The sequence below is a fragment of the Zalophus californianus genome, chromosome 8 (genome assembly GCF_009762305.2).
Source record: "Zalophus californianus isolate mZalCal1 chromosome 8, mZalCal1.pri.v2, whole genome shotgun sequence".
Classification (NCBI taxonomy): domain Eukaryota; kingdom Metazoa; phylum Chordata; class Mammalia; order Carnivora; family Otariidae; genus Zalophus; species Zalophus californianus.
The window spans coordinates 99,616,024-99,644,008 of NC_045602.1; the positions used below are offsets into that span (position 1 = coordinate 99,616,024).

Here is a 27,985-nt window from a genome sequence, read left to right on the forward strand (position 1 = left end):
AACGATGACACATATGCCTATCAGCAGAAAATCAGTGACTGAGTCCGACCTTAGATTCAATAAGAGAGAACCCAGAAAATCTAGTCCCCAGCTACTTTATACAATTTAGTATAAAGGCTGGACAGGCCTTGGAAATATGAACGGAGGACAAGACTGAATGTCAGAGTATGATCAGAGGAAAGCAAAGGAAGAATCAATTAAAACTATTATTATGATTGAAAATTAGATACGTGTTTCAATAAAATCACATGCAGTCAAATTAAAAAATAATAAAGATGGAAGATGTCATGTAGATGACAAACCCAATGGTCCAATGACAAAAAGGAAACTTTCAATTTCCATGTAAAACCCTAGTGGAGAAATACATAGTGGGGAAATACCATGGTGCTTGTTCCCCAGAGGAGGACTATGGGAAATCCCTGACATACTCAATACTCCTGCCTCTCTCCAGCCTGGGGCAGACATCGCTATCAAAGCCTGCTCTCCCTCCCTGCTGGGTATACGCTCAGTCTCAAAGTTCTCAACATCAGCAGCCAGCAGCCAGCAGCCAGTAGCCAGCAACCACTGGCAATCGATCAGAATTGCTACTTCACCTTCTATGACTGGTTGTAATGGACCTTCTGTTCCAGGTCTGCCTCTCATCCCTTTGCCCAGAGAAAGCCTCTGCCATATAGTGTTCCACAGTGCACCTACTCTAATTAGTACTTGCTATTATAATTCCAGAACAGACTAACAAGTAATTATATAAAATGTGTGTTATATTTTCATCTCCTTTTCAATGTTTCACATACACAGATGCATTTCCCGGTTCAACAAAGGGGCAAAACATAATCAATGATGCCGGAAGTATAAGATATAAAATTATGTAGTTATGAAAACGCATGGTACCTGTATAGATCATATAAGTGTATCCCAAAATATGGAGGATTGTCATGGTAGTACACGATAAGCATTTTTTTTTATTTTTATAAAATTAAAGTTTTTTTAATTGCAATGATTATGTGGGTTTTTGTTTTGATTATGTGTTTTGAGTGCATAATATAAAAATAATATCAGACCTCTGAATTACTGTGGATATTATTGCTTGTGTCAAGGATAAGTGAAAACAAAGCAAACATTTACAATAGCTTAGAGAAAAATATTAAGCAAATAATAGCGCAGGCAGTAAAAGTCTTGCAGGTGGCATGTGACTGGCTGAAGCCTGAGGAATGCTGTTATCTAAATGTGTGCACATGTGCTGAGTCCCAACCTAATTTCATTGCTGATTTACTATGCCTTAAGGAGAACATGCCAACTGCCCAACGACACAGCGCCAACATTTCCAACTGCCCCCCAATTAAGTGTGAAGTGCCCTTGCCTTCTAAGAATTGTCTTACACTAAAATTTTATGATTTAAAAACAACTAACTCATGAACTCAGCTAAAACTCGAGAGGTAGAAAAGCTTAGCCCTTTATCTGACCCATCATCTACAATTAACCTGGTTATGTCCTCAGTCACAACTAACTAGTGTGACCCCCAATTAACTCTCCCAGATAGTTTTTCAATTAGCACTAATAGTTCAAACTACTAAAAAACAACAGCACAAGGTGGCATGGTAATAGGGCTGCTTCCAAGAGTATTAATTCACTCTGACAACTGACAACAACAACAAAATCCTAGGGAGAGAAAAAAAAAAAAAAACCCTTGTATTTTATCTTTGCGACCTGTAATATGGACCCTCCTTAAAGGTCTAATTTATTTGACGTGTTTTGAGAAACCATTTTTATTATCCTATATCTGAATTGTATTCATTTTTTTCCCCTGTTTTAGAATAGTACCAGGTTTCTGTTTGTCAGAAGCATTTGTCATTGAGTGGTGAGATTACCTTGCAAGAGATGTCATAAGCAGTGGTTTGTCACCACCTGTCACATTAAATAAACCTCAAGGTAAGCACTAGGTTATAGGGCAAGTAAGTAAGGCTTTTTACTCCTTCCTGCCTAAGCCATGCACTAATTTGTACAAGTAAAAGCGAGCCTAGAACTGGAGGGTGTTATGCTGAGTGAAGTAAGTCAATCAGAGAAAGACATGTATCATATGACCTCACTGATATGAGGAATTCTTAATGTCAGGAAACAAACTGAGGGTTGCTGGAGTGGTGGGGGGTGGGAGGGATGGGGTGGCTGAGTGATAGGCATTGGGGAGGGTATGTGCTATGGTGAGAGCGCTGTGAATTGTAAAAAAAAAAAAAAAAAAGACAGAAAGTAATAAACTCCAAGTGGTGAATTTTGGGGGCAGCAGTGGGAGAAGAGGGAACCTTGGCAGATGAGGTGGTAGAATTCAGATGCTTAAGAAATGGTTTCTCAGTACACAGGCTTGGGAAAAGAAAAACATACCTTCTACCTTGGATGTGCTAATGAATATACATCTAATAGCATCCACATCAAAATATATGATCAGGGGTGCCTAGGTGGCGGAGTCGGTTAAGCGTTTGGCTCTTGGTTTCTGCTCAGGTTGTGATCTCAGGGTCCTGGGATCGAGCCCCATGTCAGTCTCTGCACTGAGCATGGAGTCTGCTTGAGATTCTCTCCTCTCCCACTCGTGCTCTCTCTCATATAAATAAATAAAATCGTTAAAAAAATATATGATCAAACTCATCTGTGTGGAGGTGCTAGGTATGTGGATCCTGGGATATCAAACATGGTGAGGAGGAAATGGGCAAACTTGATGGTAATTTTAACTACTGTATACGAGGCATGGGAAGATTTTTTTTTTTTTTTTTTTACAATGTTCAGGTTCGCCGAGCTAACTACAAATACCAGTTGTTGTTTTTTTTCCCCCCTTTTACCATAAATTAGTGTCCCCAAAGATTTATGGGTAGGTCCAAAGAATGCAGCATTTGAATGTACCTTGTGTCTTCAAGTTGTTTTATACCCAAAGACGGCCATTTAAACCAAAAAGGGTCTAAAAGGTGCTACCACTCTGCAAATTCAGACCAAAGGGGTTATGAAGAAATTGTTTATAAGCCAGCCCAGGTACTGACTTTGGTTTGAAAAGCTTGTTTCTACACATCAATATCATTATTACAAGTTTGCTTTAGCATCAGCCTATACCTAGATTGTGTCATGTTCACAACACAGAAAAACAAAAACCAAAAACCCAATTACTGCATCAGAACTCTGAAAACTTAAGCATTTGTACATCTGCCCCTCTGGGAGTTAGAAACTGAATGGGCTAAGCATCAAATTAAAAAAGCACAGGTATTATGCATTCTAAATGGACACCCACTATCCTCATAAATACTGAGGCTAGTGGCTGTTTCTAGTGCTGGATACATGGTAGGCAATTAATTCTGTTTATGGATTGGCTGACAAGAGAATTCAGCAAACTCACATCACATACTTTTCTAGTGCCCTAATTTGCAATTTGGAAAACCAAGAGTAACAATTGTTCCTTTAGAAATCAAAGGAGGACGCTGGCCTCAGAACTCCCTAGGTTCTAGCCTTTAAAGCTATTTTCTTGAGAGAATTCTGTGTGACAAACACTACAACTGCTCAGCTGATGGGTCAGAGCACTTTCTTTTTCTCCTTTATAACTTTATTAGAGAATGAATACTGCTCATTCTTTGAGGGCACAACTTTATGGGAGATAGGGACCCTTCACACTTTATGGAAAGGTCAAAGCTGTCCTAAAAATGGCCAATGAACCCAAAAAAATTCTTGACTCAAATTGGTCAGAGGACCAATTTATCTGTGTTTCATCATCTCATTTAAAAATAAAATGGCTAAGCCTGCTTTTCCTGGTCTATTATTTATTAGATTTCAATAAAGAAACTTGCTTTTCATTAAAATTTTGTCACAAACCACCCCATACTGTGCCTTTCTCTTGCAAAAGGCATTTTCAATTTTTCCCTCTTTTCTTGAAAAAAGAAGTAATTTTTGGCTCTGTTCTTTCTTGCTACCTTCTCTCTCTGTCTCTGTTCCTGCATCTTTAAAGAAACCAACCAATAGAAATATTTCCCTTTTTTGTTGTCTTAAAGAAATACGCAACAAGTATAGTTGTTTTTTTTTTTCCCAGTAAAAAGTCACACTCCTTCAAAAAGAAGGATTTTAGATACTGACTGAATCTCACACTTCTCTGTTTGCGAAGACTTGAATTAAAGAAATCATTTTTAGGTGAACAACTCACAGTATAAAAATTTATATATATATATATATACATGTATGTATATGTATATATTTCTCATACAAAATGCATTTTCACTGATGATATATGGTATGGAAAGATCAGGCAAATATTATAAAACTCAGTCCTTAAAGAAAGTAATCAAGAAAATTTTTTACTGGATACTGACTAAAGTTGTGAGCTGCTAATGAGACATGTGGGTTGCTTTTGAAGGAAGACAGTACTGGCATTAGCTACTTAAATATTAATAAGTTGTTTTCTGCATAAGGTCAACTTAGGAAGAAAGCAAGTTCAGAAAACATAACCACAGTCAAAAATCTCAATTTCAATTAAGCTGGAAATATTTAAGACCTCTCTCTGAGCATAGATCTTAGCACTTCAAATACACTAGAACACAATTTTAATTACAGATATAAATTACATTTCCTTTGAACTATTAGATGGCAACATTACACTTAATTTCTTTATACTTAACCATGAACCTCAACTCATGTAATCAAACAAAATCAAACCGATATAAGACAAGCTCAGCAAGTGGTGGGAACCAGGAAGCTGAATTTCCATTTTCCTTTGTCTGTACTTTACAAATCATGCAAATTCCAGGCACAATTACTTAGAATTGGTACTGCAATCTGATAGCTTGATGATAGAGCAAAATCAATTTGAAATAAAGAAAAACAGTAATTTGTGAAACCCATGGCCACTGGTAAGTAAGACACAGAGGGAAAGGCAGGGAAGTGTGGGAGAGGCCTCAGAGATTGGGAATGTACTTCCAATAAAACCTTACTTCTCCACATCAGCTATTTTCTTTTAAATTGTGGGTAATGAGCCTGGAGAAGAGAATGGGAAGCCAGCTCTAAAAGGGAGGAAGGATGGGGCGCCTGGGTGGCTCAGTCGTTAAGCGTCTGCCTTCAGCTCTGGTCATGGTCCCAGAGTCCTGGGATCAAGCCCCACTTTGGGCTCCCTGCTCGGCAGGAAGCCTGCTTCTCCCTCTCCCAGTGCCCCTGCTTGTGTTCCCTCTCTCGCTATGTCTCTGTCAAATAAATAAATAAAATCTTTAAAAAAATAAAAATAAAAGGGAGGAAGGTTGCTTTACTCTGTCATGAAAAAAACAAACAGACAAAAAACACAAGAGGAAACATGGGGTAAGATAAGAGACATTGAGTGATAGGGCAGGAAAGCAAAGGAACTCATGTAGAATGTCTTCCTTCCTTTCAGGAAGGCCAAAGAGGTTTTCTTTTGAGCACAGAATTGTCATGATTTTATGAACTTGGAAAATATGGAAATGGTTTCACACAGCTGTAATGGAGAAGTGAGTTGCTTAGGTTATTTTACTCACATTAGTTGGGTTTGTCTTGCCCAGACTCTGGGACCTATAAGGACTGGATATTTTGCTCCTGAAATTCACTATCTTTATATATGGGGATCTGATACCTGCTCCCAGACCTCCTTGAGAGCAACCAGAGCTGGCCCACTCATGAGAACCATGGAGAAGTAAATCAAGGCCCTAAGCCTCTACCCTTCTAATCCATAATCCTCAAGTCTCATTCCCCAACTGACTTCCACTCATACATAGAGATATCTGATGTTTGTTGGTAGTCAATCAGCTACACTGATTTTCTACATGCAAGCCTTATACTGGAGGAAGATGCACTAAATTTGAATGGTTCCTTGGTAATGTGGCAGAAAAAAACTGGACCCAGCAAGCTAATAAATCATCCTTAGCCTTTCAATGACTGCAAGTGTGAAAACCATACTTTGAAACGTCAGGTTCTCCTGGCCTCAAGTCTCCTGCTAAAACATTTTCCCTAAAACAGGACCTGCATTAGCCCTGAGGCCCAGGAAATGTCTCTAGGAATGTCAAAAGCTACTTCTCCCAAAATTTAAGACATCCCTTCAGTGGAGACCCTGAAGTCCAGAGGCAGTCCAGGGTGTAAGCTTGGAACCAGGGTCTTATTCCCCAGAAATTCCTGTGCACTAAGTAGGCATCCCCCTCTGAACCAATGAACCTACCAAAACCACATCTGTTGTGGTCCTGCATATGTCCCCAGGTCTTATTGGACTTGTTGATTCACTGATGGAACCAGATCTCTGGTGTTGGCGAGGTCATTCTTACTTTGATGAAAGATTCTAGAATCCCAGGGTTCAAGCCCTGCCATGAAATCTTGGATTCAATTGTTTCTTCTGAATCCTGGGATTCTAATCCAATTATCCCCTTAGGCCCAGGAAAGACTGTTTGCCATGTCCCATAACAGAAAAGATCGGTGGAAGAGCCATCTCCCCTGGACCAGAGGAGTACAGTCTCTAATGAGCACCCAGTGTATGCAAACAGCGTTAAGTCTGGGCACCCAGGTGGGCCATTCTAGTAGCCTACAATGACAGAACCCAACCTTACTATGGCCCAGTCTCAGGAGTCTTCTACCCTAATGAGGCCCTGACTCTTACTTCAGCCTGACCCCAAGTTTTCAAGAATCAGATTTTTGAGAAATCAGACACTAGGAGCCAGTATGTCTCTTCTTGCCAAAAGTTCCGCTGAGGCAACAACCTCAGAGATGTTCAAGAAGGGACAACAAGAGCAAACATGGTAGAAAAATCCTATATTTGTCCTTATATGCACTTGATTTAAAATCACAACTCTGTGAACTTTACCAAGTTGCTCAGTTTCTCTGAGCTTCAGTTAAACGAGGGTAAAGTAGAAAAATAATAAGAATATAATAGGGTTGTTGAGATCCTTAGAGATTATACATGTTGAGTGCTGGGCACATGACAGGCACTCTCAACAATGATACCTATTATAGCAGTCTCTCACCAAAGTGTAAAATTAACATATAAACATATTTGAAGCATAAGGCCTATCACATAATAGGCACTCAAATATATATAAAGAAAAAATAATAATAAACAAACGATGGATCCAGTAATGTTCGCTAGTGTGGATAAGCAAATATTTTTTTTTAATTTTTATTTATTATTATTATTTTTTAAAGATTTTATTTATTTATTTGTCAGAGAGAGAGAGCAAGAGCACAAGCAGGGGGAGCAGCAGGCAGAGAGAGAAGCAGGCTCCCCACTAAGCAGGGAGCCTGACATGCTACTCCATCCCAGGACCCTGAGATCATGACCTGAACTGAAGGCAGATGCTTAACTGACTGAGCCAACCAGGTGCCCCTAAGCAAATATTTTTTTAAAAGAGCCACATTCACCAGGCAATCAGCTTGTCCGAGCACTGGCAATACTTTTTATTCACTGTTAGTTTGATGTTTCAATTGAAACAAGCAGTGACCTAAAATAATTTTATAAACGATTTCTGAAAATCCATCAAATCCACTTAAACTATGATTTTTGACCTGTAAGTCACATTTGAACATTTATAGGGAACTCAATAATAAAACTCTGTCTTTGAAGGGGAGAAGAAATTCCTCAGAAAGTGGGTGCTCTGCAATAGCTAAAGTAATACCCTTATTTGAAAGATGAATTTCTTCCACTAAATGATAATGTATTATTTTTATGCTGAACTTTAATTGGAGTTAAAAAGTCCAAACTTAGATATGTAAAGACTATTTCTGAAAAGTTAATTCCCTTTTTGGGCACCCACACTTGAATTTTGATTGTACAGAGAAAAACATCTTTCTGGAACTGAAGTGAACACTTTGGTTGGTTAAATGTGTGGCCAGTGGCAGAGAAAAGCCAAATCCCTAAAGCATAATTCTGAGAGTTGTATTCATTGCTGAGTGGCTATCACAGTGCAAACTATGCATATTTTCTATAAATAACTGACTATTTAGCCTTCCATTTTAGGGTATCTCAAAACAGAGGAGAGAATGCTTCTACACCTGAATGATCCCATCTATTCATATATGTAAAAAGATAATTCTGATTATACACATAAAGTGCTTTGTAATGTCAGTCTGTTTTGTAGGCTCTTAAAAGGAAGGCATGCTCCATCAACCTGACTACCATTTGAGTCAAATGGCTCTGAGTTCAAATCCCGGTTCTATTTCTTAGTAAAAGTTCTACTTTGGGCAAAGTACCTAATGTCATAAAGCCTTAGTTTCTTAAATTTTCATTTAGGTACTCATCATTCTTTGTCCTCTGTCTGCTACCCCAACATATTCTCTATGATCCTCTGCCCTGCTCTGTGCCCGGGCAGGCTGATTCTGTGTGTTTCAGAGTCACAGGGTCAAATGACAGAGGGCACCAGCAAGACATCAGAGGATGGGTCTATGTTTCCATTAGAGCTCCTGGGAACAGTCAAAATCTTTCTACTGTGAATACCTTTGTCACCCTATTTCTGAGGCCATAGACTCACTAGAAAGATAAAAGGAGATGTTGTATGCAAAGCACTTGGCAAAGGCCTGTCACAAATGACGAGTGATAGATGTCACCCATCTTCAAAGACAAAATAAGCAAATGGTGTTTGAGCAGGGTCCACATCTAGTGAAAAAGCTGATTGAAATAATGCCACCAAAGCGAAGGTGGCATTTTCAATTAAGTGTGAGGGAATGAAATATTTGGTTCACAGCCGTTCCCCATCCCCTTTAATTATTTGTCCATTGTCTGTTTAGCATACTCCAAACCCTCCTCTGACAAAATTCAAGGAAAAAGATTCTCTCCTGAAGAGTAGTCAGAGCAAAATAAAATCACTGCCCCAAAGAACTGCAATTAGCAGTGGTAGGGGCATGGGGGTTGCGACAGGTGCTCTGTGCCAAAGGAGAGCTAGATTGAGGCAACCTAATGACAGCCCTATGATGTCCCGGGGGAGTTGCTCTGGGGTAGGTGGGTGAGCTGCTCCTTGAAGGTTCAGGACGTGAAAAGCAGGACAGAAAGTGTTGATGAGATATTGAATGCTTTATATGTGGGTTCCCCTACATATCTGAGAGAGATGTAAATAAATACAGGGATTTCAATTTTGTTGAACCTTGATAAATAGACACTGAGTCAGCACTGGACCACTGGGATCATGGTTTTAGAAACACTGCCCAAAGGCTGAAGAATTTAATCCTTCTGATACTTCAGTCTGTTACACAACCAAACTACCCAAAAGGAATAGTCTGGAGTATAAGCGTCTGGTTCTGTGGTTCTGAAAGTGTGGTCAGCAGGGCCAGCAGCAACAGCATTACCTGAGAATGACTTAGAAATGCAAATTCTAGGGTCTCACCCAGATCTACTGAATCAGAATTCTGCAGGTGGGCCCCAGAGATCTGTGCTTTAATAAGCCCTCCAGATGATTCTAATGCACATTCAAATTTGAGAACCACTGTTTTGGCACAAATACCTTAGCACCAATACATATTATTACCATCAGTCACTGCTTGCTACCCACTTATTGTGAATTAAATACAGTGCTAAACCCTTTACATGAATCACCACCTTGTGAGGTAGGTACGGTTGGTGACTCCATTTACGTGAAGTAAACTGAGCATTAGGGAATTTGCAGAGCATACCAAGGGCATGTTGCCAGTTAATGATAGAGCCAGAAACTGAATCCATGCAAGCCTTCCCAACTATCCTAATCACTCCACCTTGATCCTCCGTAAGGAAAAAAGATGCATCCTCATAGAGCAAAATGCATCTTTTAAAGAGGTGCATTTGTTGAATTATGTGAACTTTTTCTGTAGGACTCCAGAGACTATTTCCGAGCTTGCTCAATGAAACCGGGACCTGCTCTAACAAGGAACTCCCACCAACCCTAAGATGTGCTCTACTCTTAGAAAAGCACAAAGGGGTATTTAGGAGACAGGGAATGGGCTGAACCAAGGATCTGGCGGCCAGATATATGGCCATCTGGAAAGGATCAAACATGTAGTTTTTGAGTTACCCAAATAAGTGTCCTCTTTGTCTCCAGCAAAAATCTATCTATCTATCTATCTATCTATCTATCTATCTATCTATCTATCTATCATCTATAATACACACACACACACACACACACACACACACACCAGAGTATATACTGCTCATACTTTTATCAGCAACTGGGGGAGAATATAAATTTGGATCTCTTTCCTCTTCCAAAAAAGAGATATAAGTGAATTTAAAAACAAAACAAAACAAAACCCAAACCCCAAACTCTAAAAGGGAGTTTCTATGAATTACTATATGGAGTATGCTATTGTCTGTCACTATGAAGCTCTTACATTCTTTATTCTACATTAATAAACTGAGGTCTACTTTTACCCAGAGGAAACAAGTATCAACAGATGTTAATCTTACATTGATCAATGGCTTATTACTATATTTTTATTTCAGCATATTAAAAAACTCTAATATAAAGTAAAAATCCTGCTTCAAAAATTATATGCTATAAGATTTATGTAACATCAAGCAGAGAAAAGGTTACAATATATATAGAATGAGTTAACATAGAATTAATTAACCTAATAATTTAAAAAGAGTATTTAAACAGAGTATTCTGCACAATATTTGGGGGGAAAATTTAAGCTCAAATTTTTCTGAAATATAACTTTTTATTAAAATATGCACATATATTTGTATTTAGATATAAAAGGAAAAGATGGTGATTAACAGAAAAAATATTCTAAATGAATATATATTGAGAATTTGCTTACTTGGAAAAACATATCCCATAACATTTACTAAGTTTACATTTTATGAAATTCCTAATGAAATGCATATAAAATTCATCAATAATAACTGGAGCATTAATAACAAGTGAAACTGCCATAAAAATCAATCTGAAAAATCTATTTCGATAATTAAAAATACCCAAACAGCTAGCTACTGAGTTTACTTTCCTTTACAAAAAAGTCATTCCATATATTTTGTTATGATATGACAGTCATATTCTAGCTTCTATGCCCTTTACTTTCTCCTCCAAGTTCTTTAAACACATTGGGTTTGTCTTATACATCTCCATACACCCAGGAGTTCCTAGGAAACAATGCTGTAATTGGTAAGATTTTCATATATTTATTAAATTAAATCCCTTTTCTTAGACTACAGTGATATTATTTAGAGGGGCAGGGGCACAAATGCAAAGACGGGGCTGGGTGGTGAAGTGGAGAATCATATCTTTTTTAAAAGGAGGAGCTACTCCTCAGCTCTGAACAAATGTCTTCAGGCAAGAATGAATGCTGGTCAAGTTCTTCCTCACCTTTTGATTTTTCAAAGGAAAAATGGCAGCGAGGACTTCAAAGAGAAATCTCCCAATTTTTAAATGCGGGCCACAAATACATTGCCCTTTAAAACTGTGCAGTAATCTGGGTTTGGGCACAAAAACAAAGCTGCTCTTAGATATTCCAGGAACCATGAGTTTAATATGGGAAGTAGGCTTTCCACAAATGATGGGCAAGCTGGAGTGGATAGGTAAGGAGAGTCACTGTGGAAGTTCTGGGAAGCTGCCACCAGAAAGACAAGGAGGTGCGCTGGAGACCTCACCCTGACATACCAAAGTGGTGGTTCGCAAAGGCTTATGGGGAAGCTGTTCTGGAAAGTCCCTAGAAATTTCCCACCAGTGATTACAGTCTACAGCAGTGAAGTTAGTGGTTCTCAAGCCACTGAGCCACCAGGAATCCCACATCTGCCCACACATCGGGGGGCTCCATTTCTGCTTCCCAGTTTCCACATCAGTTCTTCTAACTGGCAGTCTGGAATCTGAACCATAAAGGAAAGAGGATCCTGGGGTAAGTGTTTCTCAATTTCTCCCCTGCATTAGAGCCCAGGAAGGTGGGAATGATGCCAAGGTGACAACAGATCATCTTAGTGCATGCATAAAATCCCTGATTAGAGTTGAATGAACACTTTGCTGGGGTGCATCCCTAAGTTTCCTTTCTCCCTCTCTCTCTCCTCACTTCTCCTTCCCTCCGCCCATTTTTTAAAACATTTTTCCTCCTCCCTTCTTCCTCTTCCTCTTCTTCTTTGTATCTTAATATGAACAAAATACCTTCGCAGTGATCACCAGGAGTTAGGGCTGAGGGGAGCATATGACTACAAAGGGATCACACAGAGGGGTGTCTTGGGGGATGATAGAAGTGTTCTATATTCTGATTGTGACAGTGGTTATAGAAATCTACATATGTATTAATTCATACAACTGTGCACCAACTGAGGTCAATTTTACTGTAGTAAAATAACTGAATGATAATAGCATTACAACAGACTTTCTGTATCAAAAAGTAGGCTTCCAGGCACCTGGGTGGCTCAGTGGGTTAAGCATCTGACCCTTGATTTTGGCTCAGGTGCTGATCTCAGGATCATGAGATCGAGCCCCAAGTAGGGTTCTGAGCTGGGCATGGAGCCTGCTAAAGATTTTCTCTCTCCTTCTCCTTCTGCCCCTCCCCCCTGCTCCTGTGCTCTCTCTCACTCTCTCTCTCAAAACAAACAAAAATAAAAAAGTAGGCTTCATTAAAGCAACTTAAGTTGATGAAGTACATATACTCTGTACATAAACTATAACTGAACAATACCATGTGGGACCTCATTAGAAAGTCAGAAACATGCAGAGGATGATATTAAGGGTCATCTTTAAATAAATCAAGAGACATAATCCATTACTAATATCTAGATGTTGGTCCTTCATGAAGGTTAAATAAGCCTGCCCAAAACTATACTGGGGCATGTTTATTGTATGAGAAGACATTCTCTGTGTACTACTTACTCTCAGTCAAATGCCCTGAACTCTAGTCATGATTGTAAAAAGTAAAAATTGAAATTATGGTAGAAAACTAAATCCATTTTGACAAAGGACAACCCTGTGACTGGGAAACAATATGATAGCAGTCATTATTATGAGACAATTAAATAGACTGAACGAACCCTAAAGGAAAAACAGCTTGTAAAACACTTGCTGTTTGTACAAGCAATATTGACTCAGATAAAAATCCAATGGGTAAGCTTTGCGCAGTGGCAGTATTGTAGCCAATGAGGTTTATCCGAGGCGCGATGATTGCTAATTGAAAAATCCAATGGGTAAAAAAAGAAAAAAAAATGTATTAAGTTGCTTTGACAAAGCCTACACAACTTGAATTAAAAAAAATGTATATCGTTCAACTTGCTTAAATGTAGACATTTAATATACTTAAAGCCTGTTTTAATGATTCATCTTATCAACATCCTCACTTGTGCTAATACTGTCTCGTCGGTTGCCTGCCACCCTCTACGTTTTGAAAATATCTAGTCAAAATTCAACCGTTGGTGGCTGCAGACAAAATCTTTCAATTCAAGCCCGCCTTACATGCACACTGAAGCACTTTTCAACTGTCATTTCGGAATGTCAGTGATTAGCATGCAAAAGGTTTATTTAATTTCTTTCTTTTCAGGGAAAAGAGGTTAGAAACAGCTGTCATTCAGGTGATGAATAGAAGCTGCCAGCCTTTGAAGCAGCAGGTGAAGTAGTTGAGGTTGGAATTAATTAGCATTTAGAGAACCCCCACACTGGATTACACCCTGGCAAGGAAATAGCTGTCCTTCTTTGCAAATGATTTCACCTATTAAAGAAGTCTGGATAGAAGGCACGATGCAAACATATAGCCAAAAGTTTGCACCTTCAGAAGCAAACAAAATAGTTTTCTGCTCTTTCTTAAAATTCGAGGCTCATATGCATAAATCTAAATGTAATATTCAGTCAGAAGTCAAGCCCTAGCCTACAATAAGCTGTTTAAAAAATTACATTCAGGGGCACAGAGTGATTTCCAGCACACATGTGTCATTCTACATTAATATTTGAAACTGTCCTCAGTGCTGACCAAACAACGGCTCTGAAGCCATTTGATCTGTAACATATCATGAGAGAGAGAATATTTTTGAAAAGAATTCTCTCCCCGACCACAAATTCTGTTTCTCTTTGGTTTGGGTTTTGTTAAGATCATATCCTCAGAGCACACTCAAACATCAAATATCTTATCAGGGGGAAAAAAAAGTCCACTCTTTTCGTGTTTCAAACTCCATGTAAGTCTTAACAACTGGTTATTGCAAACAAGCCATCATAAGTCCTATGACCTTTAATGTATATGATGAATTTATTTTAAAAGCATATCTGATATGCTTTGGGCAGGCTTATTTATTAATTTATTTTAAAAGCATATCTGATATGATTAATATCAGATATTTAGTGATAGGTAATAAGTGAGCATCTGGCAGCCTCCAAGAGTAAGAAAAAGCAGCACATTGTTGTAGTGCCCACAGAAAACCAGGATGTTGATGCTAATTAAAAAGCTCCTTATTACTGACTGGAAGCCGATTGTCAAAACACTGTAACCAAATGGTTTTCCTACTCCAAACTGGGCCAGAGTCAGGGCAGCAGTTCTGATTGGGATTAAAGTACGTCTTTGTTTTGATAACGTAAGAGGGGATGGTCTGAGTCCTCTTTATTCACAAGAACATTTTGTGTGTGTGTATGTGAATCAGAACTAATTATGAAAGGAAGCATTCCATACAAGGCAGGAACAATTCATCTTCAGAGGCCCAAATGAGGCAACTCTGCCCTACAACTACAGCCATTACCTCCTCCTCATTCCCCTTGACCTGCTCACCACCTCCTACCTTTTCTTCCACTGCCTTCACTTACTCACTACCTCCACCCCCCTCCCAGCCCTTACCTGGTCTGCTTCCCCAGCCCCACCTCCACCCACCATGCCCTGGTCCCCCACTCCAACCCCCCATCCCACAGACACACTCTCACACTGGGACCTCTACTGACTGCATCCCTAGTCACCTCCTCCTCCCTCTACCGCTTTTTCAGCACTTTGCACTTCCACCATGATTGATATGGACAGCTAATCTAGTGGGGAGACAGGCTGATGAAGGTAGTGAGGGTTATGGCTTAGGAGTTGTTTTAAAAAAAAAGCTAATGAGAATATGGCCCCATTATATTGCCTCAATATGTGTTTAGAATCAGGTGTTGGTCCCATGGTTTTCTGTACACATCCTGTCTCATCAGAGGTTTACGTCCATTTTATGGGGAATGTTGACATCCTGGAGGAGCCAGAAGGGCAGACAGATGTCTGCTTCACTGGATACATATCTGAGCTCTTCTGCCTTGGCGACCCTTCAATATGCCACAAGGAGCAGCAGGGCATAGTGGTCACAAGAAGAAATTCTGGGGGCCAGATGAGCTGGATTTGATTCCTGGCTCTGCCACTTACCAGTGGTACTACCACAGACAAGTTGTTTATCCTCTCTTGAGCTCCTGAGCTGTTTTCTTAATGGTAAAATGTAAATAATAGTAATAATAATAATAATAATACCTCTCTCATAGGTTATGGGGACTGAAGGAGTTACCACTTATATAGCATTTAAAACAATCCTTAGCACAAAATAAATATATAAATGTTTTAAATAAATAAAATAAAAATTCACATCTCCATTGTGCAAATTTCATAGAAAACAAGCATCTTTAATAAAGAAAAGTAGCTTATATTATTTTTCTTCTATAAATAGCAAGGGTACTTTTAAATGGCTAGGTATTTTTTTGTAGAAGTTAGTTTTGTCTACAAAGGGCGATACATTATACTGAACTGTTGAATCATTGAACATGATATCAAAAACCAATGATGTATTATACCTTGGCTAATTGAATTTAAATAAAAACTTTAAAAAGATTAAAACAATATACATTTTTATTTCTTTTCTTTAAAGACTAATGACTTCTGAATAAATAAATAAATTGATTAATTAATTGTGAGACATTAAACCACGTATACCAATAGAAACTTTGAAAAATATCTTAGTGGATAAAAATTCCTTTTTTTTTTTAAAGATTTTTTTTATTTATTTGACACAGAGAGGGAGAGAGAGAGAGCACAAGAAGGGGGAGCGGCAGGCAGAGGGAGAGGGAGAAGCAAGCTCCCTGCTGAGCAGGGAGCCCTATGTGAGCTCGATCCCAGGACCCTGGGATCACGACCTGAGCCGAAGGCAGATGCTCATTCAGCTGAACCACCCAGGCGCCCCAAGTGGTTAAAAATTCTAATGCTCTATTCCTGTGCTAAGATGCAGAGAACATGGTTTGGAGGAGCCAATGTTAGTGTTTTAATTATCCATGCCAGCTGTATCCTTGTTACCACAGATAACGATAGTGTGTTATCTGTTTACAGGATTGTAAGAAAACTGAATAAGACTTTAAACTTAAAAAAAAAAAAAAGACTTCAAACTTATCCAAAAAGGACAGTAATTTCTGGCATGGATAATTTTATTGTTGTTATTGTTAAAGTTCAAGGTTTCAAAAGCCATGAAGCATGAGGTTGACAACTCTGATGATTCTCCATGAAGGACAAAGAAGGAAGGCAGTCATGTTAGAATTTTTTCTCCGAAAACTACTCTATTCTGTTAATATTTATTTGAAAATCTCAACAATTATGTTTGTATAAAAGGAATAAACACTGGCATCATGTCTTAAAGTGGCCAGAAATTACAGTTGCATCTTCCATCTTTCTTATCATTCTCTCTGCTCTTTATCCTTCAACTTTAATTGACCATTCAGGATCATTTCAAATTTGAAAATATACGAATGAAGGTGTATGTATGGACATCTATGTTTAAGGAAGGGAGATGGATGACTTTTCAAAGGTTTTATGTGATGCATAAGAAGGGAGGGAAGGCGAGGTAGCAATGGAGAGAAGAGGGAACCAGAGCTGAGGAATGCTAAAGGTTAAGGTTTGTACTCCGCCTCTGCCCAGGGCCTGCCTCCTGCTTAGCTGAAAGTCAGTGTCATGGCTCTTTTCTTTAGCTCATTTCCATTTGCAGGAACAATGTCTCTAAATTAAAAAGTCTTCATTCTGGACAATATCTGCAGAGTCCATAACAAGAACTCTCTCAAGGGAGTGGGGAAGGTCGTATAAGGATTGTGCCCATGCCTGGTCCTCTCCTTCCCAGAATCAGAGGCAAAACCAGTTCCAGGACCTTTCTCCACACTGCTTCCTTTATTCCATTCCAGGTGTACATGGTTTATTCTGTTTGTTCAGCTCTTTGGTGTATTTAGTAAGAATTTAATAATAATTGGGGCACCTGGGTGGCTCAGTCGGTAAAGCGGCTGCCTTCAGTTCGGGTCATGATCCCAGGGCCCTGGGATCCAGTCCCTCATTGGTCTCCCTGCTCGGCAGGGAGCCTGCTTCTCCCTCTCCCTCTGCCTGCCTATCTGCCTACTTGTGCTCTCTATCTCTCTTTCAAATAAATAAAATCTTAAAAAAAAGAATTTAATAATAATTGGAAGCTGTGTGGAATGTATTCACTTATGTTTACTTTTAAAAAATTATTTGGATTTCACTTAAAACTTTTTACTAAGTCTCCCAAAACTGATCACGAAATTTCTTAAAGAAAATCATGTTTTGTGTGTATGAATGCACATTTTCTGTTTGCTTTCTAATTTTTATCTGGAATTAGAAAATATTCAGGATCCTAAATAAATACTTTGTCTGTCATGTCTGTGTCTCCAGGGCCTAGAACAGTGCCTGGGACATGGTAGCTCCTCCATAAATATCATTTGAACTAAAACAATATGAATAGAAACTACACATGTAGAATTCTAACACTGATATTAACTCTGAGCAAGGCACATAGCACACACCTGACATGCATCATCTCTATCTCCCAACACTGCTGAAAGTTAGGTGCTTTACAGATGAAAACACTGAGGTGAAGAGAATGCAAGTTAACTTGCCTAGGATCTCACAGCTCAGAAATGGAAGATCTGGATTTGAACATGGATAGTGATATTCCAGAATCTGTGCTCAGAACCCCACATCTGCTATAAATATCACTAATCCCAACTTCTCATTTTTCCCTATTCAAGTAAAGACCTGAGAACTCAAATATGGCTTTTTATATACTGATGGGAAATTATTGTACCTTGACAACATATTTGTGAAAATGAGAAATGTAATGACTACACTGATTGTCACTAAAATGCATTTTTATATTTTTTTAAAAAAGTATTTACTGACATGTAAAAATTAATTTATCTCATTTTAAACTCCTTCATAAAATTCCCTTACTTTTTCCCCTAAGAGGATACAGGAACAAAGCAAATCATGCTTTAAGTGTAAGCAATTACTATAGTTGGTTGTGGCTAGTTATTTAAAACAGGAAAAGTGCTCTCAAGGTATTTCTAGATGTGAAAATAATGCTGGTGTCATTTATTGTGCATACTTCAATACAGTTTTGTCACAAAATAGAGAAACTCCAGTGAATTTGAGAAGGGATGTGAGAATGTGGCCCCTATTTTATGTTGATTTTTTTCCTGGTTGTTTCATACAGACATCCTTCAGAGTGTGGCCCCTCCCAGCATGTGGTCTTACATGCATGCTTCGTATAGGGGGAGAAGGGTGCAGACTTACCATTTAAGTACCTCCAAAACATTCCCAGCCAGGCAGGCAGGGGACCTGAGTCTTAATCTTAGCTTTGATACTAACTAGCTATGTGATCTTGGCTAAATCACTTAACTACTCCTTGCTTATGTTTCCTGGAAGTTGGATTAGGTATCCCTTAGACACCTCCTAGAACTAAAAATATCTTTCAATTCACTACCTTTTAAGGCTTTTATTCTTGGTAAATTCTAAATCCTAATTAAGGATTTACCTGTATCTCTAAATCCCTCCCCCCTTTTTGAAAAGTGCTTCAGAAGTTTGTTTACAAATGAATAGAAACACTTAGGTAGGTGATTACCAGGGTTTTTTAAGGTTTGGCTACTCGTCAAGGCTGTGAGCCTGTGAGGACAGAATGCTAATTCTGTACCTACATTATCACACAGCCAAACTATCTCTGGATCTGATGGAATGAATGGTAGGCATAAAATGGTGAAGTAGCAACACCGCTGAGATCCTGCAGCTGGTGTATGAAGATGCATGGTACCCAGACTTTAGCATAACATCAGTGTTTCTGCTCAACCTAGGAAACCCAATTTGCTTTTGTTTTTGTCGGCGGTGGCAGGGGCGGGGGGAGGGGGTTGTTACGGGTCCAACACAAAAAATGCAACACACTGTAATAAGAATAGACTCAGATTTGGGGCACCTGGGTAGCTCGGTCGGTTAAGCCTCTAACCCTTCGTTTTGGCTCAGGCCATGATCTCAGGGTCATGAGATCGAAACCTGCCTGGGCTCCATGCTCAGCATGAGTCTGCTTGCTCCCTCTCCCTTTGCCCCTTCCCCCTCTCTCCTGTGTGCTCTCCCTCTGCCCCCTCCCCCTCCAATAAATAAATCAATTAAAAAAAAAAAAGAGTAGACTCAGATTAAAGGGGTCTGGGGACAACAGCAATCTCCAGCCATTCCTGGGTTGACAAGTAAAGCTGACCACCAGAATTTTGCAGAGTTGACTACATATTGTGATAAAATCTGGGTATCTCAAAGACAATTTTGAACAAGTGCATAAGAAAATAACAATTATTTTCTGCAAATACCAATAGAGCTCCTGAAAAAAGAAAGTGACTCTCGAATATCAGCCAATGTAGAATAAAAATAGCCAATGTTTTAAAAATGATTTATAGAACTTGGGCAAGGCTGAGTCTAGAACAGAACAAAATGGAAATATTCTTTCAGCTATTCCTTAATAAAGTGAAACTAGAATTTACTATCTGAATCCACTGTATACCCATGGTTTGTTTTGTATATTTACACTTAAATTAATATGAAATGCAATTAATATGTAGTTCTCTTTCCAAAGGAATGGTTCACTCACTTCTGACCTTTTATAATACTTCTATCATTTTCATAAAGTTCTGAATTACAAAATATTTTACAAAAGATATGGCTACACATGGATTTCTGGAGTTGGTGAATTCTACCTATCTATTTTAGTCAAAATTCTAGTATCCAAGATGAAGAGTGGGCAAAGCTAAGTAAACAGTTCTAGTCCTTACAGATTGCTGACTTAGTAAGTCTCAGTTCAGTCTGTGCTTAAATTTTTAAAAATAATGACAATAGCTAAATGCACTGATAATTACAACACCTGTAATACTTTTCAGCCCAGTCCCATTAGTGGCAGATACTGACAAGTGGTTCAATAAGCACCTGTTCCAACTTACTTTCCCACATACTTTCACAGCTATACTACAGAAGACAAAGAACTAAAACCATATTTCTTCTCAGGGCTGGCATGTAATATGGATCCCTGAAGCAGAATCAACTGTGTGAAACCTGAAGATGAAAGCAAACAACATAAAGTATCAGATTCATGAAAGGATGCCTTTTTGGCAAGCATCATGACTAGCTCTTCTGAGGAGTTATGCCTGAGTTTCTGGCACCTAGACCTTATTGTCACATGTCAAGATGTGGGTAGTAGCAGCAATGTTGTTTCTGCTTGGACAGTGTAGTGATTGACCTTCTTTTTTTTTTTTTTTTTTTTTTGAGTTATGTCATCCTTGGCTATATTGTTCTCTTCATAATCTAAATAGGATGGATTCTGTAGTATGCAACCAAGAACCTTGATAACATACTATTTATGCTATAGTCTTCCTTTTCTTTCCTTCTTGAACCTCTGCCATCTAGCATAGCCAGCCTTAACAACGTATTTCTTTTTCCTTTCACCTTGAACAAAGCTTTTGGAGAAGACACTGTCTTAAGATCCACCCTCAGTATATGTTGGGAAAGTTTTAAATGGGTAGAAGACAGGATTCTACTAAAAACTATATACATATAGTTTCATATATAGTGATAAATAGCCAAGAAATTGAATACTAGGAGGGTTTTCTCCCCCCACAATAATGCAAAGTATGTTTTGTTGAAATCCATATTCACTGGAATCACAAAAATCCAATATAATTATTGCCAATCTGGTAAAGCTGTGAAGTTAATTTTATTTCTTGAGGCATTCAGAACTTTTCAAGTAAATTTTTATAATTAGTCGCTGCCTTTGTCTTTTTTTTTTTTTTCCTTTTTCTAGCCTACATATAGATGACAAACACAAGAAACAAGCTGGAACCTTTTTTTTTTTCCTCCTAAGGAAGAAAAATACTCATGTCAATCGAAAGAGTTGAAATCATATCCATCAGTCTGCACTGGCTCTAATTTCATCCTCTTATAATATTCCACTCTCATTTCTATTCATTCAAGTGATCTCTTTGGCATGGCTACAGTGAGTTTGACTTTTTCATATAATTTTCTGGGGCTGCATGAGCATTTAAACATATTGCTTCCTATTTAAAAAAAAATCTGCTTCAAACACTTCTCAGTTAACAAAAACAGTGAAAAATGTCTCAGCACTACCTATAGAAAACTCTAAATTCAGGCAGAGTAGTGAAGAAAGGGATAGAAAAGAATGGGAAAAAGAAAACTAACCACCACCAAGAGGCTACTTGTCCCAGGTGTCTTATTGATTCAGATATGTTATTTGTTTCATTTTCTCAATAACCATGTAAAAAGCCAAATAGCTTGCCCAAATTCATTAGTACACCACAAAAACAACATTGGGACCCATAATTATCTGTCCCCAAAGCCATGGCCATTAGACTTGCCGGAGCTGTCAGGAACACATTTTGTTAAGCCCCTGTGAATCAGGCAGTTGATAAATCCTGTCCTGTATCTCTCCCTTTGCATCTCTTCCAGTGAGGTGCACTAAGACATCAAGTTCAGAGTTTAAGGTACATATTCAAATACAAATATTGCTGTACAATAAATGTAAAAGGTCATACCGAGCCAGCAGAGAATGTTGTCACACTCTGTACAGAAGGAAGATTGGCAAAGCACATTCCATGCTATGAATCACAAATCTATAAATGACCAGGGTTTCTGAGGAATAGAACAGTTCAAGAGTCTCATGTGCAGAGAACCTTACAAGTTAAGCCTTCTATGTGTAACCTGCCAACTTCCAATGGAGGAAATGTCATTTTCCTTTGTAAAGATGATGACTCATGTAGAACCAATAGAAAGAGACAGAAACATGTAATGGCCTTTAAAAATCTAGCTCTTTGATGATTAAGTCGTCCCTTCAAAAAATTCCCTTGATTTTTCATTACACAACAGCATCCTTGTGCTAAGGCATAATGGATAAAATAATCATTATGTATAACCCCTATGTGGGGCTAATTTCTTTGAAACTATGATCAGTCTACAGCGGTAAGCAAGTAAGATGCGTTTTCATTTTCCTGGGTTTATTACCCCGTAGCACTACAATGTTACATTACAGAAGACTAAAAAAGTATAAGGAACGCATTTGGAAATGGGCATAAAAGTTCAACCAGAGCTGTCAACTCTCATATATCAAAAGGGCAAAAGGAAAAACCCAGAAGAGATTATCCTCTGGTGAATACAGAATATGGAAACAGATTTTCTCTAAAGATGGCCGTAAAAGACAAGCATTGCCTAGTTCTAACCACCTGCATCATGAGAAGTGAATAAAAAAAAAAAAAGGTTATGCCAACACATTATTTACAGAAGGAGAGGTATCTAACCCAACCTTTAAATATCAGAGCCTGAGGAGGCAAGGCAATTGGAAATACAAAGCATATTCCAGGCTGATGATGCTTATTAGATCTGTAGCCTTCCTTTCTGCCTTCCGATGCTTTTAACATGTGTTTTAATGGTAGTAAATTGTGACAAGCAGAGAACAGAATGGGTGATTGTGGAATTTTTGCTTTCATCTGTGTCTCTTCAGATCAGAGATTAGGCCTCAGATTTCACAGTCCAGGTGCTAGTGTATGTTGAAGGAGGATTTAGAGACAGCACCAACTGGACATTTGCTTGAGTCTCCCTGCTCTGTACTCCTACAGTGTTCTGATTCAGATGAAGTGCTAACAACTAACATGTAAGGGTGATTATTTAGTCTGTTTATCTCTACAAAAGATCTTAAATAAATCATTTGCCCTCATTTGCCCTTCCCTAATTCAGAATCACATCATTCTTATCCCTTTGTTATTGCTTGAACTCCACTTCCATGTAGCAGGATTTTTTTTTTTTATGGTTTTATATCATATGATTAAATTGTCTAAAAAAACCATGATTTTGATTATAAATCAATTTTACAAAAACTGAAAATGGCCTTGGTCTAATTTAAAATACTTTTATAGCACTTGAAAAGAGATACAATCTATAGGAAAATTAGCTCATCATGACACACAATATATATAATTTAAAAGACCCAAAAAGGTTTGTTTGTAAGTTGAAACAATTTTTTTTAAATGACAAGTAGTCATCTTTTCTCAAACTGAGCAGTGATGAAAAAAAGGAAGAGACAGATAATAAGATGACTAATTTTCTACTTTTATGGAGATTATTCTCTTTCTCCCCCAGCTCAAGAAACCCTGAAGGGATGGCCTGTAATTCATCATGGCCCTGGAGGCCCATGGAGTCACCCATATTGGATACTGTGACAAGACAGACCCCTAGAGTACATACACAAGAAAAAAAAAATTGTCTGAGCCATCCCAGAGTTCAAGATAATTCTCAGATATCCCTACCTCCTGAGGAGCTTTGAGTTAATACCACATCCTAGAGAAATTTAAGGTATTCTATGGCAAATTGAAAATAGTTGCCTCTCCTGCAGTTGCCCCTCTAGAGTTAGTTCTGCCTCAGACGATCACCCCCCCCCTTCTCCTTGGCTCTGACTCTTCAGATTATTTATTTCCCGCCAGATTGTCCATAATTCATATCTCCAAATGAAATGAAGGGGGAAAAATACACAAAAGAATCAATAGAGAAGGAATTGTTGGCTTAGGTTATCATGTCAACCCGGAGAACATCATTCGCCATGGCAATATTCATTCAAGTAATATTTATTGGCAACTTGGTATATTCTAGAGGATACTGTACTGAACATGACAGGGAAAATCCCTATACTTATAAAGCACATCTTCCAGGGGGAAAGACAGACAATAAACTAAGTAAGTGATATGTGTAGTATGTCTGATGGCAGTGAAGTACAGAGAGAAATAAAGAAAGGAAGAGAATATGGAGTGTCCAATTGCCACTATTTTAGGTAGGGTGGTCATGGAAGGCCATCCTTACAAAGATGATGTTTACATAGAAACTTGAAAAAAACTGGGGGCAGGAGAGAAGGCAACTTCCAGGGGAGGAAGGCATAAGAAGATCCATGAAGCTGGGGAGGATGGGTGAGAAGTAAAACAGCAGGAGATGAGGTGGACTTTGCAAGGACTTGACTTCACTTAAATGAGATCAGGGAGCCAACAGAGGGTTCAAAGCAGAGGAGTGGCAGGATCTGACTTATGTTTTTCAAATAATCACTCCAGCTGCGATGTTGCACATAAGCTACAGGAGGGCAAGGTCTGAAGCAGGGAGAAAACTAGAATGCAGCAGTAAAATAAGTGAGAGATGGCAATTATGGGGATGAGGGGACCAGAGTGGACAAAGTAACACAATGTGGTTGAGAGCTAGTCAGATACCATATATGTTTTCAGGTAGCGCCAATGAGATTTCCTGAGAGGCTCAACATAGAAAGTAAGAGGAAGAGGGTAGTCAAGGAGTACACCAAAGATTTTGCCCTGAACTATGGAAGGATGGGGTTCCCATGAACTAAGGTGAGAAAAACTGGGGGAAAAGTGTGTATGTGTGTATGCTGGGGGGCTCAATACAGTAGTAAATAAGAAATTCTGTCTTGGGGATGATATATTTTAAATGCTCATTAGAAATCCAAGTGGAGATACTGAGTAGGCATTGGATGTACAAGTCTATAATTCAGAGGAAAGGTCTGAGATGGGATATAAATGTCTGATTTATTAGCATATAAAGCCCCAAGTCTAGCTGAGATTACCAAGAATGTATATTGATAGATAAGAATTCAAGGATTAAACTCCAGCACTCTTCAATATTAAGGGGACAGTAATACAAGTGCAAACCAGTAAAAGAGATTGGGAAGGAGCAGTCAGCGAGGTAGGAGGAAATTGTTTCATATGAAAGGAACAATCAACTGGGGCAAGAGAGAATTGTCCATTGGTAACGGAGAATGGATACACCAGTTGCTATAAGACAATAAGGAAACACTTTTTTTTTAAGATTTTTATTTATTTGAGAGAGAGAGAATGAGAGATAAAGAGCATGAGAGGGAAGAGGGTCAGAGGGAGAAGCAGACTCCCCACTGAGCAGGGAGCCCGATGTGGGACTCGATCCCGGAACTCCAGGATCATGGCCTGAGCCGAAGGCAGTCGCTTAACCAACTGAGCCGAAACACTTTTTTAATCTCCAGCTCCTAACTTTAACTCAAAAGCAAAAGCTTTTGTAGAAATACACTGCTCACTTATAGAAATATCCTGTTATATTTGTAACACTTAGGAAGTAAGTCATTTTACTTAGATTGTATTGAAATTCTGTTGATAGTTCATGTTTTAAGATGATGTCCCTAAACCATATGCTCAAAATACCCTTAGGCTTTTAAAATCCTTACTGAATGAGGAAATTATTCAATAAAAGGAAATTATCTCAGTGACTGTGTTATTAGGAATGTTGCTTAGGGATTTTCCAGAAAGACGGATTACCTGGCCCAGATGGATAATTTTCTTAGGCTGGTACCACTGAAGCTGATAAAAGTCAGTTCTGTTCACTGTTTATGAATATTTGCCACTTCCCCTCTGGATACCAATGTGTTGTCTGGGGCTTGAAAAAAACTAGATTGAGGAAGCAAAGAGCACTTCAAAAGGTCAAGATCCAAAAAATTAATAAATCAAATTTCTATCCAGTAGCATATTTTAGCAGCATTCAGGGGTATATTAGGACAAACACCAGTGTTTTCTAAACATAATGATAAAATAATTTGGAATATAAAAACCAATTGACTGAGTTCTAGAATATTCTTTGACTTGCACATTAGAAGTCCCACTTAGATGTGCTTGTGTTAATTAGAGGTAGCTAATAAGCCATGCATTTTTCTCTAATCAACATAGGAATCCAAGGCAGTTAAAGAAGGAAAGAAAGAAGAAAAAAGGAGAAAAGGAAGGAAGAGCCTACACATCTAAAGAGAGTTAAGAGTTAAGTTGGGAAATAAATGGCCCTAGACCGTGTATAAAGCATTTTTTTCTGGGGCAGGGTGGGGGGAAGGATGAAGACGTTTAAAATATAAGTATCTTCAATACTATGAATGAGAGGCTAGGAAGAGTAAAAGATTAGGAAAGATTGAGAGATTTGTCTAATGTCACAGGGTAGCCATAGACATTTCTTGAACCTGGAATCCAGTTCTTCTAAACTCTAAGTTGACCAGTCTGACAAGGCTACCCTACAATCAGGAAACTAGTCCTTTAGATGCTAAAAGACTTGGTTAAAGAATCTAATGTAATTTGATCTTATTCAATAATGCATGTGCATTATTAGACATCCTTATAAACTCTGCACACAGTGATTGCACACTCATAGGGAATTCAATTTGTAGCATACAACAGATGCTAATATGGAAATACTAGGATAAATATTTTTTTCATTTGGCTGTTTTACAGGCCCTTTGCTATACCTGTTGCCACTCCCTCAAATCTATCTTGGTTACAATTTACTGAAAGATTATCCCCGACACTAAATGTATCTTAGCCTCAATAAGCAAAGTCCTAGTCTGCACAATGTTCTGGATATGCTGTTTATGTTGCCATTTGCAAATAGCATTTATTCAGAACAGCTGGGCAGACATAGCATCTGGAGCAGGAATTAGCCTTTAGGTAAACAGTGACTAACAAAGATGCCAGGGAAAGAAGTGTAAGCATTAATAGTTTCATGCTTTTATATACATGACAATAATGCTTAACAAAATGGCTCAAATGTATCTAAAGCTCTCTATTCCGGAGAATTTTCAAAACCAACCTTAAATGTTTCTGGATCAATAGGAATTAGTTTAAATTGTGCTTGTCTCAGGCGAAGACTGCTATGAATCAATCTCCTTCCAACTATACATGAGCAGCTTAAAATTACATCACATGCCATGGCCAACAAGTGTTGGATGCCAAATCTAAATAGAGTAGATCTAATTTTCACTAGATTGGAATCTGTAATACAGAAATGGACTTTTAAAATATCATGGGAAATAACTGCCTTGCTTCTAATGGCAATATGCTCCTTAAACACCCAATACACAAATCTAATAGACAAGGAATCCATGTCACAGTACAGATTTGATTCATCAGTATTAAAACAAAGAAAGATTTTATATATCATTATAGTTTAAACGGATGATTGGCTATCTTTTCTAAAAATTGTGGGAAAGTTGTATTCCCTATTTCATGTTTATTGCTCACCAAGGGAGTAGTACAATACAGGGTTCTTGTTCTTACAGACTTTAAAAGAAATGAGGCTTGTTTAAAGTTTATTTCAACAGGCAACTTCACTGTTGCAGGCACGTAACTGTTATAACAAACACGCTTAAGGCCTATACTAGACTGTAACTCTGGATAAATACACACTTGTTATTTTCTATGAATCATGAGTACCTCGGATTCTAAATCCGTGAATACCTTGAAAAGGTTTCATCTTTCATGAATTAATCTAAAAAAAAAAAAAAAAAAAACACTCGAGAGAGATGACTTAGAGATCACACTTAAAATCTCAGAGTTTTTAATGAAATTTAAAAAAGTAAACTATCTGGTCATAGTATTCAAAAAAAGAACTTTTTTCTTTTTCTTTTTTCTTTTTTTTTTTTGCCTACTTAAATTTGAGAAATCGGAGATGAAATCAGATCTACCAGGAACACCCTTGTTTGGGATTTGGATCTATGCTAACCCACTATTATCTCGTTGAGCCCTGAACCATTCACACAAGGCAAGTTAAATGAAAGACTGGACCTGGGTTTTTAAGCCTGGGGCAAGAGAAAGTTGAGCAGGTCACCTAGAAGAAAAATTATTTGGTTTTCAAGGAAGGCTGCTGACTGTCTATCCCAGCACAGGTGGTTGCTGCGGGGAGCCAAGCTAGAGTTAACTCAGAAGGGAATTAATTCATCTCCCTTATTTTAGCAAAG

General features: G+C 38.3%; 1 protein-coding gene and 1 pseudogene across 3 annotated transcripts in view; one reads left to right on the forward strand and one right to left on the reverse strand.

The window, feature by feature from the left end:
* MACROD2 (mono-ADP ribosylhydrolase 2) overlaps nucleotides 1–27,985 on the reverse strand; it is a 2,068,343-nt gene that overhangs the window by 1,096,379 nt on the left and 943,979 nt on the right. The gene's annotated exons all lie outside the window — the stretch shown is intronic.
* On the forward strand, nucleotides 13,014–13,130 carry LOC113938862 (annotated as a pseudogene).